The sequence below is a fragment of the Gambusia affinis genome, linkage group LG11 (assembly GCF_019740435.1).
Source record: "Gambusia affinis linkage group LG11, SWU_Gaff_1.0, whole genome shotgun sequence".
Taxonomy (NCBI): Eukaryota; Metazoa; Chordata; class Actinopteri; order Cyprinodontiformes; family Poeciliidae; genus Gambusia; species Gambusia affinis.
This window is the reverse complement of record NC_057878.1, coordinates 29,085,265-29,095,156: the sequence shown is the minus strand read 5'-3', so window position 1 is coordinate 29,095,156 and position 9,892 is coordinate 29,085,265. Positions and strand designations below refer to the sequence as shown.

General features: G+C 38.8%; 1 protein-coding gene across 9 annotated transcripts in view; it reads left to right on the top strand.

Moving 5' to 3' along the window:
- The first annotated feature begins 161 nt into the window (after positions 1–161).
- LOC122840362 (nck-associated protein 5-like) overlaps positions 162–9,892 on the top strand; it is a 40,496-nt gene continuing 30,765 nt past the window's right edge. For 3 of the 9 annotated variants that reach the window (XM_044132699.1, XM_044132700.1, XM_044132701.1), the window contains exon 1: positions 164–2,699. The gene's annotated coding sequence lies outside the window, so the exon portion shown is untranslated. Of the gene's footprint in view, positions 2,700–9,806; positions 9,890–9,892 lie in introns of those variants that run through there. The other 6 variants (XR_006372218.1, XM_044132692.1, XM_044132698.1 and 3 more) reach the window with 5 other exon arrangements.

The window sequence follows — 9,892 nt, the reverse complement described above, 5'->3', positions numbered from 1 at the left end:
TCAAGAAGTAATCAGTAGTCCGATTAAAGTTACTTTTTCAAAGGGGGGGGGGGGGGGGGCGCGGCAGGCATTGTGCTCCTTGGAGGGGGGCTCACCCTTTCATACTTTGAAAACCCCTGGTGTAGTGGAACAAAGCTGCTGCTAGCTGACGTCATGACCAGTTCAGGTTCATAACGTAAAAAGCAGCTTTGTTCAGTTTCCTTTAAGCTCCGCCCCTTCCCTCATTGTTGCCTCCGCTGTGTTGACGCTGCCAGAGATTGACCGATCTGATAAGTTTTACCTATCGGCAGATTAATGCCAATATATCGTGGAGATCTGTGCAATGTGAAGCAAAGTCCATTTTCCTCAACATGCTACTGACTAGCTAACTTTAGCAATGTTTTTGTACAGAATGGAGTTTGTTACCGGAGGTTAGCATGCTACTGACAGCATGTTAGCTACTGACAGCATGTTAGCTAATGACATGCAACAATCACACAAACTGTTGAGGTTCTTTTAAATTACTTCAGGAATGTTCCAGTTATTTGTATTAAAGTAATTTTACTTGGTGACTTGTGAAAGGCAAACTGAAATTTATTTAATTGTTCTTTCTAACACAGAGAGAATAAACACTTTAAAAATGTTAAAATCAAATAATCTGTAAGTAAACAGAATGATGGTTTCATGGCTGGGTCATGTCTGCTGGAAATCTAAAGATGGCCGCCCTCATGTTTCTGCTCCAGCTATAAAGAATAGTTTTAAACTTTTAATTTAGTACATCTGGTTTTTATTATTTAGGATAAATCTTATCATTGAGTAATTTAGTAAAGAACTAAATAATCTGAATCGTTCACATTAAATTAAATCGTTTCGTGTCTTTTTCTTTTCAAACTGCTGGATGTTTTCCGTCTTCTTTAGCAGCTAAACTTTGAGTTATTTCATCATTTTCATGAGTGGATTTTCCCTCCCGACGCTTCATTTCCTGTTTTGGGACTGATGATGTTTCCTGGTGGGATTTTTTTCCGTCTCCGTGGAAAAGCCGCCATCTGAAAGGCGCCGCTATTTTTACCAGAACTCAGTCAGAACCTCACAGGAACTCCAGCAGAGTCACGAACCAGCTGAGGCGACATCATGAAGGTGGACGGACTTTGACTAGGCCACTCCAGAACCTGGATGGAGGTTCTGCTGGTTTGGGTTTCTTCCAGGCTGATGTGTTTCTGGTAACTCCGTCAGTTTATGGTTCTAAAACCGCAACAAAAATAAGTTAGAAATGAATAAAAATCAGCAAAACTGTTAAAAGTTCAGCATTTTACACAAAATAACAGTTTTATCACAGCATTATTAGCATTCAAACTTCTGTTTAAAATTACTTGGAATAAAGAAGCTGCACATTGTTTTGAACGTAAGACATTTTCACCACATGAATCTTTAAATATTTCGTTTTATGTAATACAATAAAATCGGGATGACCATGGCCACATTTTAGCTAAAACTGAGATTAAAATTAAAATCAGGTTGAGATTCAAATCAAATCAGAATATTAAAATAAAACCTGCAGGATTAATCTGAGGCTGAATGTGTTTATCGTTTGGTCGCGTTTCGGTCCAGATGTTTTCCTCTGGTTATGTAACCTCGTTATGGGATGAATCCAGTTTTCGGAGATTTATTTATTTATTTATTTTTTATTTATTGGAGACATTTTAAACTGCAGCTGCTACTAATCTGCTGATCCGGTCCCGCAATCCGGCGGGATTAACCTGCTCTGTTCCGGGCCGGTTGGACGTTCTGGGTTCTGAGGTGTGTGTGTGTGTGTGTGTGTGTGTTTCCTCCGCTGTTGTCTCTTCCTGCGGGCTGCAGAGCATCAAGGCCTAATCTAGGTCACCGCACGCGTCCCGAGGCTTCCACGCATCAACACGCATCACGATGTTTACATGGGAGTCACGTGACCAACATGTAAAGTAACGTTAGTTTGACTGAAATGTCCCAGTTTCCACGAGGCTCCGCTGTCTGATTCGGCAGAAATGTATGAAATTATTTCATTTCGTTTTGTAAATGGCCTGCATGATATTTCCATCTGATAATGAAATGAAATTAAATTAGGAATCATGTTTTAATCAAACTGCAGCGTTCAGGCTGCCTGTGAATTATTCCCGTAAAAACAGCAGCTTCTATAAATACCCCCCCTCCCTCTCCGGTTTGTCTGTTTTCCTACAATCACTCCCACTTCCTCTGTGCGGCTCTTCTCCCTGCACAGAACCAGAACAAGAACCGGCCCGGTTTGGTTCGGTTCTGCAGAATGAGCGCCGCTCAGTGACAACATGCTGGATTTTTAATAACAAATTTCTGAATTTTCTGAATTATCAGCTGATGCGGTTGAGGCAGTGAAGGATCAGATGTTGGTGTCAGGCTGACCTATCACAGCGCAGCGCGCCGCCGGCCAGCCCTCCCCCACCCGGACACATGCTCAGCCTCCCCGGGCAGGCAGGGCGCAGCGAGGCGCAGCGGACTGGAAGCATGGCGGCGCGGCGGGAGGAGGCTGCGGGAGACGCGTAGAGGCGGAGGGAGAGAGGGAGGGAGAGAGCCGCACATCCTGCCGTCAGACCCGATCAGTTCAGGTTCGGTTCTGATCCCCGAACAGCTGCAGCTGGATGATGCGGGATGTCTCTAAGAACCCCCCAGCCTGCTGACTCCGCTCCAGCCGTCTCCGTGGAAACGCGCAGGTAAGGATGCCCAGATGGGCCTTTTTCTGCCATGTTAGCCTCCTGCAGCGCTGCGTACAGATGCATCTAAATGCAGCAAGCAGCACCTGCAGCATCTTGCACGCAGGGAACCATCGGCAGCAACAAGTAACCGGGCTTTCTCCTCCGAACCCGAAAGTAGGTTAAGATGGCCCGGATGGAGCAGCTGGTGAATAATTAAAGGTTCCTGAAGCGTTTTTGTGAGGAACAGCCGGGATGAGTCCAAAGGTTCGGCCGGGTCGGGTTGGTTCAGATCGGGTCAGTGTTCAGGTTCGTCCTGCTGAACGTTCCTCCAGTGGGTTCATCAAAACCCGTTCGTGTTTGTTTTAGACTGTTTACTTCCTGGGTTTATCATTTCATCGCGATCAGATTCTGATTTATTTATGAACAAAACTCTAAAACCTTCCAAGCATCACCGCTTCTATTAATAACGCTCTATAAAGCAGAGATGCTCTGGAGGAAGGTAGATGTGCAAACCGGGTCAGAACCGGAGCCGGTTTGCACATCTACAAAGGTTCTGAATTTCTAGTATTTCTGAACTTTAGTATCTGCTGACATTGATGTTGTCTGATCCAGAAAATGTTTTCTAAACGTGTTTTTTATCAGCTAAGGTCAGCTCAAGTCTTCAGTTTAGATAAAATTCACAAAATGTAGAATTCCATAAGACGCCACAGAACAATGACAGTTTATGCTACAGAGCTGCTAAAGCACTGAACAGGAACATTGGCTCTGCTAAAGGCATTAGCAACACGCATTTAGCGCAAGCTAATGCTAAAGTGCTTCAGAAAGACTACAACCGTTTTTATTTTGTTCCTGAATGTTGCTTTTTTGACAGGAAGTTCTTGTTGGGGAAAAAAGAGCAAATGTCAGGAAAAGAAGGAACTGCTGTGTGAACAGACTTCAAAATAAGAGCCTGAATATAAACATCTAACTGCTTAATGTATTATTAAGTTAATATCCTAAACGTCAACATTAATATCTTCAAAGTTCACAAAAATGCTAAATAAAAATGTGTCTTTGCTTTGCGTTAGCAGGTTAGCGGAAATCAAAATTAAGATGGCAGAACTATTTAGTGTGGATGGCGGTAAAATAAACTTCCTCTGGTTTTAACCTGACCTCCGTGGATCCAGATGTTTACACAAAACATCATCGTCTGTCCCGCGGTTTCTTCCATCACCACCGGTCCTGTTCAGTCCGCTTTAACCCGACTCCGGTCCGTTTGCCTATGAAGTCCAGTTCGTTTTCTTTGGAGGTGTGAATGCTAATCGACCTCTGACCTCTGGCCCTCCGAACCGTGATCTGGGTTTGGTTTAAATGCGTATGTGAACGCCCCAAACGCAGGATGAGGGATGAGGACTACCGCGCTTCATTCACGTTACGCGCTTCATTTCTGCTGCTAGCGCTAAGCTAGCACGTTAGCTAGCTTAGCGCTAGCAGCAGAAATGGCTCCCAGTCTTCAGCCAAAGACTAAAGAGAAATCCTCCAACATTAAAATCTGTTTTTCAGACCAAAGCATCAAAGATCAGCTTTAAAGAGATCATAAATTTGTGTATATAGTTATATAGATACATATCTATAGATATATATCTACAGATCTATAGATATATAGATAAAGGATCTTTCCTTCTTAATCCCATCAGAAGTAACCAGGGTGTACTTAGTTTAGTTTCAGTTTAAACCTCTTCTGTTTTTCTTCCCTTCACATTTAATTTGAGAAACTATTTAAGAGTTAATTAAATGTTTGCTTCCTGTTTTATGGAGCAGAAGCTCCGCCCACTGCGTGTTAAACTCATAAAGTCGTTTCCTCTTCTGTCACAACAAACTTCAAGATTTTTACTGGGATTTTAAGAGGCAGACCAGCACAAACTGGAGCGTAAATACAGACTCCTGTTTCATGTTCATTCAGCCCCCTTTATACTGATGCCACTAATAAAATACCTACAGCCTTCATATGGTTCACGCTGGAAGAAGTGGGTGAACCGGGTCGACGTAATGCTGATCTCTGATTTTTGTCAGGGATGTTGCTCCGTACATGTTTCATTCCTGTTCTGGTTTATATGCATATTTTATTTATAATCTTCAGTCGGAGCGTTTTGTGTCCGTTTTGTTGCATCGGTCAGTTTATCACAGATCCGTCAGTTGTTACGCTTCAGGTCCAGTCAGAAAAACTGCTGAGTCAGTTAAAGGTTAAAGGTCACGAGGCTGAACCAATAAGGCTGTTTGGACACGTTGAAGAAGAAAAGCCTCCTCTCCCTAGAAACAAGATGGCCGCCAGACTGAGATCAGCATGGCTGCATCTGGATGAAGGACAGCTGAGGCACGGTGGTGGAGGGATGGTGATGAGGGCGTTTTTTAGGGTTTTCTGTCCAGGCTCCAGCTGAGTGTTTTGTGAAAACTGAATTTGTGTTTGTGGAGACGAGTTAGCCTGCATGCAGCTTGAGATGAGCCGAGTTTCACTTCATTCATCTGGAGCAGATCTGCTGCGCTGAATCATCCACTGAAACACAAAGCAGAGTCTGGAATAAATAGCTCTGCATCAAAGCTCTGCGCTGCCTGATTGGTGGGATCGTCACTGCTGGACCCTTTGCAGCATCAACCAGGCATAAAAAGCAGCTTTGAGCCAGAAATATCTCTGCTGAGGGTTATTTATAGGATGAAAGAGGAGATGGATGCATAAAATCTCCATGTTTACACCACAAATTAAAATTCTCCCAGAAAGCACTCTGTCTCAGATTCATCAGACGAGTTTTTAATGTTTGTCCCAGTTCATTTGATTCTTAGTTTAATACTTAATGTCTTAGTTTATAAAATGTACCATCCTTTGATTATGAAAGAAGAGAAAATCTTCCTGCAGTCTGCAGAGGATAATTCAGGTTATTTAGCCAGTTATTAGAAAAACATTTAATTTTGTTAAAAATTCACCTGTTTTCTCCTATAACAACCTCAATAACTGGAACCTTTGCTGCAGTTCTTTGGGTCGTGGTGGTTCTGAACCTGCATTGATTCATCTGAAGGAGCCGTTTTGGGTCAGATCACTGAGACCCGGCTGATTAAAATCTGAACCTGTGCATCAAACCCCACCAGCTGAAGTGAACCAGTTCTGCCAAGCAGAACCACTTTAACCTGACAGTACTGGGTGTATGTATATATCTGAGCCTTCATGTAGAACTTTGGATCTGAATTCTAGTAAATCCACCTTCAACTCAAACATCTGAAGATCATCAGTGACCATTTGGTTCATGGATAAGTGTGTGTGTGTGTGTGTGTGTGTGTGTGTGTGTGTGTGTGTGTGTGTGTGTGTGCTCAGCCTGGACTGCAGCTAGCGGCAGCTAGCTGTTAGCCGCGGCTAACAGCTAGCTGCGCTATCAGCAGGATGCGATCTGAGGCGGAGATATGTTTGGGTTAAACCCCAGAGGAACCGGCCTCTCTGTGGTTCTGCTCTCATGATTCTCCAACATGATTATTGCTAATTACCCTCCGCTCCCTCCCATCCATCCAAAGGAAGACGCTAATGACTCTGTTTACACTGCAGAGTTCCTTTAAGTAAAACGCTGCATGTTTTCCTCGGTGTCCCGCCAGTTTGACTGGAAACGGATGAAATGTGAAACAGCTGGGAGCAAACCGTCAATTCCACCTCGTTTCAGCAACAGGAAGGGGCGGGACGGACCTCTGTCAGTCTCAGACCTTATTTGGAAATGGAACCATTGCACTCCGGAAGTGAAGGGGGCGCTATTTCCTATATTATCTATGTTCTCCCGTTATTGTTTTCTTTTGAAATCTGTGATACATTTTCACTCTCAGCATCTATTTAAACTTCTCTCTCTTATTTACTTCAGCTCAGCTCACAGTTTTTAACTAATTCTGTAGGTTTCTGTGAACTTCTAAATCAGCTCCTTAGTCGCATCTTTCCACATACTGCCTCTAGTGGCATGGAGATGGTAACAAAACTATTATAATTACATTGCTGTATTAGAATAACATAAAGGTTTTATTATTTACTATTACTGGCATTACTGGACCAGTAAACAGGCAGCGTTTTAACTTACACCTTTACCACATTGTTTAAAAAATAACATCATACACACGGGATTATTATTATTATTATTATTATTATTATTATCATCATCTTAGTGTGGTATGGGGGCGGAGCTAAGACAATCAAATTGCTTCAAACCACCACTTCCTGTTTGGTAGTTCTCATGTGATGTCACACTTCCATGAACTTTGTGACCGGCAGCCATCTTGTTGGCAGTTGCTATGACAACAGTAAACAAGCTTACATCTAGCTCTCGCTTGGTTCCTGTGTAACTTATGAACAGTATCAGTTCATTGTAATTACTGCAGTACTTTATCCTCTGTTATTTAAATATATGTGAGATTTACTGTAGCATTTACTAGCTTAGCTAACCCTCCGGCTCATACGGGTCTATCCCGACAGCAGCCATTTTGTCAATACATATTTCTCTTGCACATCGGTGAAGAGTGTTTGTATATTTGTTCCTCTGGCAGCCATGGGTCAGCTGTGCTTTGCTTTGAGACTTATAGGAACTTTATATCAAAGTTAACAACATGTTAAGGTATAAAGTTATTAAAATGAGACGATGTTGATTGGAAATCAAGTCAAAGGAAAAACATTTGTGCATTATTTGTAATCTCTGTTGTCCATAAACAAACAAATAGCTTTCTAAAATCTCCAGTTTGATCTGAGTTTTTAAAAGAATTTCTAGTGACATTAAACAGTTTTTGTGTACTTTGACTAGGCCAGAGAGGAGAGTGTCTGCTGACAGGCTTTGCTCCATGTTGGTCGTTTACATCCAGCTGTTGTTTTAACCGGAAGCTTGAAAGTGAAACTGAATCATCAGATTTGCACTGAAACTCATTTTTTCTGTCTAATCTGTGATTTCATGTCACATGTTCAGGATTCTTTTTCATCTGTTAAATGATTTTATTTTTCTGCATCTTTCTGATCTGTGAAACTAAAAGTGTTTCTGTTCAGTGAAATGAGGATTAATGAATAATTATGCTCTGGTTCTGTTAGTTCAGCGGCTCTATAGAGCTGCAAAAAAGAACCATTCAGTCCAAACATCCCATAATAATCACCTACTGTAGCTGACTGTGTTAATCGAGGCTCTTTGTTTTTGTGAAACATAAACTGCTTTACAATCTTTTCACAATAAAAGCATTTTTAGATCAGCACCGCCCTGCGAGCTTTACAGCCATTTTTATTTTTATTTTTTTACTTTTATTTTTTTATTATTTTTTTTTAAATCTTTATTCATTTCATTCAAAGAAAAAAAAATTCAATACAAAGAAAAAAAAATTTATTTAAAAATGAAATGAAAGGTAGCAGAAAGAAGAAAATAATCTTATGATATCTGTCCCTTTTTCTCAACTATGGATCAAAACAACAAAAAACAAAAAAAAACTAAAAATTTTTTGATTTGTCTTATGTGACAAAAAAAAGAAAACAAAGGAAGAACAAAGAAACAAGGTCAATCATCAATCTCAACTGAACGATACTATACTTTGACTTTATACTATTTGATACTTCTTCAAAAAAACAATCTTTAACATTCTTTTAAACATGTATAATGACTTAACATTTTTAACATCGTTTTGCAGGTCGTTCCACAGTTTGACTCCTTGTATCGAAGTACATCGTTCTTTCAAACAAGTTCTGAATTTAGGTTTCTTAAAAATCTGTGTCCCCTTAAGGTTATAACTACTCTCTCTCTTTTAAATTTTTTTTTGGATGTTTAAGGGTAATGTTTTTAGGTGTGCCTTATACATAACCAACAAAATATTATAATCAACTAAATCATTGAATTTCAAAAACCTCAAATTACAAAATAATGTATTTGTTGGATATTTACCATGTTTTCGAGCAATAACTCTTATTGCCCTTTTTTGCAAAACAAAAACAGATTTTGTACTAATATAACATGCCTTTCCCCATACCTCAACACAATAAACCAAGTGTGGAACAATTAGTGCATTATACAACATAAACAGTGCATGATCATTTCACTTAGAAAATACAATTAAGACATTCAAATAATTGAGAATAATTTTTGTGAAGAATAAAAAAAACTAATGAATCAAAAAAGTGTGAAATATATTTAAAGCACTATATAAGCTGAAGTATTTATTTAAAAAATATTTTGCAATAACTTTCAGATATTTAACACTACTGTAATGTTATCATATTTAATTTTATAAATTAAAGTGAAAAATATGAACACATTATTAATAAATTAAATTTTGACATCCAATTTTAATTTGTTTAAATAAAATACAAATAATCTCATTACAATAAAAATATAAAAAATATTTTTTAAACTTTTGAAAAAAGTGCTTATAAAAATATCAACACGTTTTTATCTATTTATCGTTGAAGAAAAGTGAATTATTTTAATAACTTTGTTATGTTTGTGAGGATCAGGGTCAAAGGATCAAAATGGAACAGAAAGTAGAAAATATTTATTAAATGTATTTTAAAATATAAAGGCACGTAAACATTTTTTACTTTTTATAGTAGTTTACTTAATTTCCACAATTGTCTTTTTCTTCATTATTTGTGCTGAATGTCAAATAATAAAGACTTATTTGACTTTATCTATTTTTATCTACTTTGTCTATTTTTTTATAGATATTTTTTTATCTATAAAAAAATAAAAATAAAGCAACAAGATTTATACTAACAGGTTTGAAAATGAGAAGAGCGCCCTCTGCCGGCAGAAACGCGTTTATGCTGAGGGATTTTTATAATTCACTTTTCTGATTAAATTAACAAAGATAAACACATTGAGAATTATACAATCTTTATTATATCATTTTATATGTATGTAAAAAAATAAGAACATAACTTCACCAGATCTGCTTTGGTTTTTTGTTTTTTACCTTTCAGAGTCAAAATCCTCTGACGTTGTTCAGATATTATAAGGATTTTAAAGGAGGGAAGAAGTTTTAAAAATAAATAATGACGTTTGTTTAAACTAGATTATAGTAAAAATGTACCTTTAAATGAAAAACTGTAAAATGGAAACGCTGAACTGATTCTCCGTGTTGGCAGCCAGCAGCCAGCAGGGGGCGGTACTGATCTACAGGAGAAACGTTGGATTCCGTCTGATGTCTGATTCAAACATATAAAACATTTAATAAAACATCTGCATGTA